At 42.2% G+C, this 7,826-nt stretch overlaps 1 pseudogene; it reads left to right on the top strand.

Moving 5' to 3' along the window:
* The first annotated feature begins 4,389 nt into the window (after positions 1-4,389).
* On the top strand, positions 4,390-6,270 carry LOC121472308 (annotated as a pseudogene).
* Positions 6,271-7,826: the final 1,556 nt, after the last annotated feature.

The following is a 7,826-nucleotide window of genomic DNA, read 5'->3' as shown; positions in this document are numbered from 1 at the left end:
AGGTAGATGCTCAACCGCTGAGCTACCTAGGTGCCCCTAATTGTAATCTTTCTTAGGCAAAACTGGTTTGCACTGGTTTGTGTAAGCAAAAGTAAGCAATATAGAGATTTATTTTTCCCCTGGCATGAACTCCCTGCCACCCCCATCAACCCATACAGGACAGAGTGACTACAGTCATGTTTTTGTTTATTTAAAATAACATTCTCCACTCCCATGTGTATGTATGTGTGTGTGTGTGTGTGTGTGTATATATATATATATATATATACAGAGAGAGAGAGAGAGAGAGAGAGGGAATGAATTGAAAAATATCTTGATGGGTCTCTTGATGGATACACACTAAAGTAAACAATACTTATAGATATGTATTTTCATTTGCTATATTTTTCCATGCCACCAAATGTGCTTTCATTTGATCATTTTCAATAGCTGCATAAACTAGATGGCTGTATCTTACTTGGATTTTTTATTCTTTGGCACAGTGTCTGGAATAAATATTTGTGGAATGAAGGACAAAACATCTCCTCAATACTTTTACCGAAGTGTGATTTGAGAATCTAATGAGCCCATCACTAACCTTACATACAGCCTCCAATGGGAAAACAGGAAGGAAAATGAAAGGGAAGTGGTGGCTAAGGAGTGACTCATTCTGTTTTTGTGTTCACTCTTATCATAAGGTAGAAAACAGTGGAAAAAAAAAAAAAGATGTGGTTTCACAAAACATCATCATCATTTCCTTACTAAAATGACAATGTAGCAACAGACGATTATGAAAATTGATTTGGGTGCCCAGATTGTATGCCCTTGACGCAGGATGCAACAGTTACCTTAACCAAAACATTACCTTTACTGAGGTGTTAAGAGTTCTGACATCATCTTATGAAATAAAGTAATGGAGAAAATAATAAATTAATTGGAGACATTTTTAAATATACGTATTGAGCATTATATTACTGGTAAGAGGCATGCAATTGGGAAGGACCAACCCTCTGAGTGTTTAAGATTGGTTAGTGAGATGATGGGGCAACCCTGCCCAACACCAGGGGGGCTGAGGAGATCCTACTTTAGTTCCAAATGTCTTCTTTAAATTCTTTCAACCTTTGCTTGGGACCTTGAACTGCCTCTTCTTTCTGCTTCTCTCCTCATGCATCTGACTGCATAGTGATTTGAACAAGATGTGAAGCACCGTGGCTGCAGCTCCAAACTGTTGTTTATCATACCAGGCCTGCTGCTACCTAGATGAACCCCCCAGCCTTCAGCTTCTCCAGGCCTGGTGGATGAGCTGTTGTTCTGAATAGGGAGGGAGGGCCTTAATTTAACATTTTCCCAAAACAGCTATTAGGGAATAGGTGTGGTCACTTCACAGTATGAATTGCCTGTTCAAAAGCCACCCTCTTTTTTTCCTTTGCTAGCAAAGCTCTGACTTTGTTTAGATGTTCACTTAGATGTTCTTCCCCCTTAACTCAAGGGTAAAATCCTGGTTGCTTTGGGCAATCCCATTCCCTTTCAGAGATTAATTTAGGAATGAATACATGTTGTAGTTCAAGCCAAAGGAGAAGACAGCTGAACAACTCATGGGATGGATCTCCTCATTCTTAAAAGGAGGCCCAGGGTAGAAATAGTCTCTCTTCTTCTACTGGATGCTGTGTTACATGCAGTGATGGCAAGAGCCACAGAGGCCACCTTGTGACATGAAGGGAGATCCAATCCAACGTGGCAAAGATGGCACGATAGAAAAAAATGGAAAAAGCAAGGTTCTCTGATGAATTTGATAAACATATCCTGGAAGTATCTAACTTCTGGACTTCTTTCTCACATGACATAATAAGTTGACTGATAATTTGAAATTGAGGTTGTCTGCTTCTTGTAGTCAGAAGCATCCTTGTTGCTAAACTCTCAACATTAGGAGGCCCTAATCCTGATGTAGGACCCTTGGCAGCTCAGTCAACTTTTTATTCCAATGCCGTTATATATATAATCCTATTTTCTTTCCTTTTTCCAATCAAAAATTCCACTTAATACAAAATGCTGTAAAAAATGGTGAAAAATTAGACTTCTCCACCTGGCTTAATTCTGTGCTTTTCCAACTTTGGATACTTTCTTCATTGATTCTATCAAATCACATTGTAGAATTCCTGGGACACACATGGCTTTTACTATTAATGAATCTTTACCAACACTATTCCATCTGTGGGAAAAACTTTTTACTGCACTTATAAATTTTTTTTTTATTTTTTTTATTTTTTTATTTATTTATGATAGTCACAGAGAGAGAGAGAGAGGCAGAGACACAGGCAGAGGGAGAAGCAGGCTCCATACACCGGGAGCACGACGTGGGATTCGATCCCGGGTCTCCAGGATCGCGCCCTGGGCCAAAGGCAGGCGGCAAACTGCTGCGCCACCCAGGGATCCCTTTACTGCACTTATATCTAGCGAAATTATATCCATTCTTCAAATTCAGTCCAAATCCTATTTACTTTCAACTTCCACCAGCCAAAATAACTTCCTTCTGTCTATGTATTGCACTTCGTTTGAGCCAATCTTTTCGCAATCATCCTTCTCTGCATGTATACAGTATCAGTCTCTTCAAATAAATATAAAACTTCAAGTCACAAGTGAAATTATTTTTGTTAAACGATTCAAGGAATCATGGATTTTTCATATAAGTATATCTCCTGATTGGCAGGTGCTCCATACCGTTTGTCAAGTTGGTCATGTGTGAAATGAAAGGATTGGATTAAATGATACTTTGGGTCCTTTCTGAGTCTAAGGGATAGAGTTGATGATATCTAAAGTAAAGTGAAACCATGATTCTTATATATAAAAGTTTGAGAGTTGAAAAGGAAAGAAAAGAAAACCATAAATGTGGATGATGGTGAAATACTTTCTTTTTAGATCAGTGTTTTTGAAACTATACTTTTATTTTTGGACATCTTTACTCATGATATTTACTTTTTGATGACTATCCGGAATAGCTCCTTGCAAATGCAGAAAGTCCTGTTGTCTGGGAAGAAAGTGATAAAAATAGTCTTTCATAATACGTGACCAATAATAAATCTTTTACAGGCCTGCCAATATTTGGGGCTTCATTGTAGAGTTATCCACCCTTGTTTTAAACTTTGCACATGTTGGACTTGGAGGGGGATTTGCTTTGCTTAAGGGAAACACTCCAGCGTGCTATTTTTGAACTTGCTTTGACATTTAGATTTGGAAATACTGTTTCCAAGATACTTATCCCTGGATAAGCTTGCAGTGCAGATGTAAAAGTATATCAAGTCAAAACTTTAATCATCTGCTAACATAATCTTTCATAGGAGATTTCCCTGTTGTGGACTTCTCTTTGGGTAGATTAAGTGATGGGTACAAATTAATACAAGATGAGGGAGGAGTATGGAAGGTTCAAGGATTCAAACTTTCCCCTTAATTATTTACCTCACGTTCTCATCTCTACGGTTTATGAACATAAGAAAGACTCACACACAAAACTCCCAGAGACTCTATGTTTTGTTTTAGCTTAACGATGGATCAGATCTCTGCTTGTTTTTCCACCACTACTTCATTTAATTTTATTGGCTCACATGAGAGGTGGCAGCTAGGTACACATTAGCCACTTGCAAGGTCCCACTGAAGAGAAGAGATGGAGGCGGGATGTGGAGGACATCCTAGCCAGCAGAAAATGAAAACTGTTGCAGGAGGGTAAAAACAGCAGGAGTGGGGGCTTAATCTCTTCCTAGACCGGACATAGGATGTAGAGCCCTCACCCAGCTGCCGAGGCAGACATCCTGCTGTGTGCTTGTCTAGAAATGGGCACAGCCTGGGGAATTTGGCAGAGCCGTCTGCAGCTAAGTCCCGACAAGTGCACACTGTAGAAGTGGAAAGCATCCATAAATACTTGCTGTGTTACCCTGAGTTACGTTTCTGACTGATGGCCCTTGTTTCACAATGAAAGGTAGCCACTAATCCAACCTTTTGTTTTTAGTTTCTAGAAAACACAATGGTTCAATATTGCTGCATCTTTGCTCACGTTATTCCTTCTAACCAGCAACATCCTATTCCCCGACATAAATCCTAACTTTTCCTCTAAATTTAGGAGCACCTAAGCAGTCTTTAAAAACTTCCTTTGTCTGGGGCAACTGAGGGCTCAGTAAGTTAAGCATCCAACTCTTGATTTTGGCTCAGGTCATGATCTCAGGGTGGTGAGATGGAGCCCCTGCCAGGCTGTGCTGCTTAAGATTCTCTCTCTTCCTCTGCCCCTGCCCCACTACTTGCCTGCTCTACTCTCTCTAACCTCCCTAAAACAACAACAACAACAAACCCAACTGAATTCGAGTCCAGTGGGGGCAGTGGGAGCGATGAGGGGACTGAGATGATGGTAGCCGTTGTGTGAAGATGGAGTTTCCTGGAGGAAATAACAATCACAGGGCCCTTGCACCCCTTCCTGTTAGGGGCTGAGACATTCCATACACCAAGCTTGGGAGGTGAGGAATTTGAAATCCCACTCATCTTGGATTCTGATCCCTCACTGGCTGTCTCAGGTGGGTTGGTCACTGTGATGACCTAGCAGACCCCTCCCCCTCTCGGGATGGCAGCTTTTCAGCCCCATGTGGGGTCCAGACATTGGACATGCCTGTGGGCATGACCCATGGCTTATGGAGCAGGATGGGGGGGCTCCTGAGTGGGGGCTTGACCATGGACTTGGACCATTGTGTAGGAACTCAATATAGCACCAACAGTTGATGTACCAATGACAGACATGACATCTGTCTCGATGGGGCATAGCCAGTTGACCACCATTGATCAGTCAGAACGAAGTTCTAAGCTTGGTTTGAGCTTAGGGGGTGGCACCATCCTGCCACCTGTCCAGTCACCCGAGGATTGTCTTTCAACCACCCCTTCACCTACTAGTTCACTTCCTGAGGATGCTGTTGAGGATTTCCAGAGGGAAGTTCCCAGCCAGAAGACAGTTGTGGTGGAAGCAGGAAAAAAGCAGAAGGCCCCAAAGAAGAGAAAAAAGAAAAATCCTAATGAACCTCAGAAGCCAGTTTCAGCATATGCTTTATTTTTCATGATACACAGGCTGCCATCAAGGGACAGAATCCCAATGCCACTTTTGGGATGTTTCAAAAATTGTGGCCTCTGTGTGGGATAGTCTTGGAAAGGAGCAAAAACAGGTGTGTAAGAGGAAAACTGAAGCTGCTAAGAAAGAGTATCTGAAGGCTCTGGCTGCATATAAAAACAATCAAGAGTATCTTGATTCCACAGTGCTACTGTGGAACCAGTAGAATTGGATCCAGTGCCACCTCCACAGATGCCTTCTCCACCTCCTATGGCTACTGTTGACCCAGCATCTCCAGCACCAGCCACAACAGAGCCCCTGCCCTGTCCACTTCCATTATTGTTAACTCCACTTGTTTCTCCTATGTGGCAAACCAGGCATCTTCTGGGGCTGGAGATCAACCCAACATCCCCAAGTTGATTATTACCAAACAGATGTTACCCTCTTCTATTACTATATCTCAAGGAGGGATGGTTACCGTTATCCCAGCCATAGTGGTGACCTCCCAGGGAATCCAACCAGGCCAAACCAGTACAGCCACTATCCAGCCCAGTCAACAAGCCTAAATTGTCACTCGCTCAGTGTTGCAGGCAGCGGGAGAGGCCCTGCTTCTATGCAACTGCCTCCACCCCGACTATAACCCCCTCCACTGAAACAGATGCTTCAGCCCCCCACTCAGCAGCAAGTGACCATTCTACAGCAGCCTCCCCGACTTCAGGCCTTGCAACAGCCTCCACCTCAGAAAGTTTGAACCAAGTTACAGCAACAGCCACCTCCTCTGCAGATCAATATTGTAGCTCCACCCATTCTGATAATGGAGACAACCTTAGTCCCACCAGCTGTGGAAAGTAGTCCTGAGCAGCCTGTGAACAACAGCCCTGAGGCCCAGACAGTAGAGGAAACCTCTCCTGAGACGATCTGTGGGATGATCACAGATGTAGTTCCTGAGGTTGAGTCTCCTTCTCAAATGGATGTTGAATTGGTGAGTGGGTCTCCTGTGATGCTCTCACCCCAGCCTCGATGTGTGAGGTCCGGCTGTGAGAACCCTCCCATTGTGAGTAAGGACTGGGCCAATGAGTACCAGTGAATGTGTGGTAAAAGCACTGGGCCAATGAGTACTGCAGCAATGAATGTGTGGTAAAAGCACCAAGAATGATGTCTTCTTGGCCTGGGTGGCTTCTAGAAATTCAAGCACAGTGGTGTTTGTGAGGTAGTCCTTCCTGTTCTCCAAGCCAGTGAAGACTTATCTGCTGGGAATATGTCTAACAGCCTCTTTTTAAAACACAAGCTGGACTTCTGGTAGTGCCTGATCTCAACCCATGATGGTCTTTGTGCTTCTTCCCTTTTCTGTCTCTTTAGCAGGGGCCATAGTTTGGAGCAAGGCTGTTGAGTTTGCTGTAACCTGGAACTGCTTTTTACTTTCAAGTACAAGCAGAGAAACCAGTGATGATAGCAGAGGAAAGGTGACGGGAATATGGACAAGTAGAAAATAGGGGTGGTACTGGTGGGGGGCTGTCTGAGGAAATTCGATAGAATTGTCATAGGACATGCCTAAACAATTATTAAAATGATGGGAAAATACTCAGCTTTGAGCCTAGGATAAGAAAAAAACCAAAAACCAAACCAAACCAAACAAACAAAAAACCCCAACAACTTCCTTTGTTTGATGGATTTCCTGATCCCAGATCTACCTCTCACTAGGAAGAATTTATCAATCTGCTTTTTGAGTTTCTCACTATATGTGGTTAATGTGTTGAGCTTCTGTAATACTTTAGTGAACTTATTTTATATCTGTCTCCTATTACTGTTTTTACCCTCTTTAGATCAGGGACTGATTCCTAATCATCTTTCTATCCCTATAATTATCACAGAGGCTATGTCATTGTAGGGATTCAATATATGCTAGCTCAGTGTGTAAATAAATGAAGAAAGAGGGGTGGGGGAGAGGTTCAGAGAATAAGTTGGTAAGAATGAAAGGATTTCAAAGCTTTACCTGGGAGATACGTGCATTGGTGGTTACCACCCTACAACTCATTCTTTGAAAGCCGTCATTCCCATCAGGGCGTGGAGTACTGCAATGATGAGCATCCCTTCCCTGTTCTGCTTAGGAATCCTGCTATTAGTATACTACCTGGGGTTATCTTCTTTTCTCCCAACTAAATTCCATGTGACCTCATAGAAGAAATGAGCAACAGCTCATCCTCTGGGAAAAAAAAAAAAAAAAAAGGTTGCAAATTTGCATATAACTTTATTCAGTAAACTTCACCAGTGTTTACTAGATATTTATAATGTTCTGGGCACTATGCTAACCCACACAAGGGGTAAAGGATCCTGTACCTTGCCAAATCCTCACATCTTGCCTTTGAAGTTCCCAAGAAAAAAATTCCAGAAAGAAATCTACTCGTGCATTGCATTTCAATTTCCTCCTCTGTTTATTGATAGCTCAGCAGGAAATCCCTCCTTCAGTCTGGAAGGTATTTGGGTTTTTGGAAGAGTATGAACTTTGGAGGCAAGCAGATCAGTCTTTGAATCCCTCTTGACACTCGGAGCTGTATGGTAATTCACTCCATACCTATAAACATCAATTTCTTTATCAACAAAAATGATAATACCTATTATTAGTGGTTGTAGTAAGAATTAAATGAGATAATGAACATGCGAAGGTATCTAGGAAATAACAGTGCTCAGAAAATGGTAGGTCTGATCAGTATTATTATTCTTTTGTATAGTTCAAAATCGTACAAGTAATCCTCTTTACCAAACCTTGTGA

This window comes from Vulpes lagopus, chromosome 11 (assembly GCF_018345385.1).
Source record: "Vulpes lagopus strain Blue_001 chromosome 11, ASM1834538v1, whole genome shotgun sequence".
NCBI classification, from domain to species: Eukaryota; Metazoa; Chordata; class Mammalia; order Carnivora; family Canidae; genus Vulpes; species Vulpes lagopus.
This window is presented reverse-complemented; position numbering and strand designations above follow the sequence as displayed.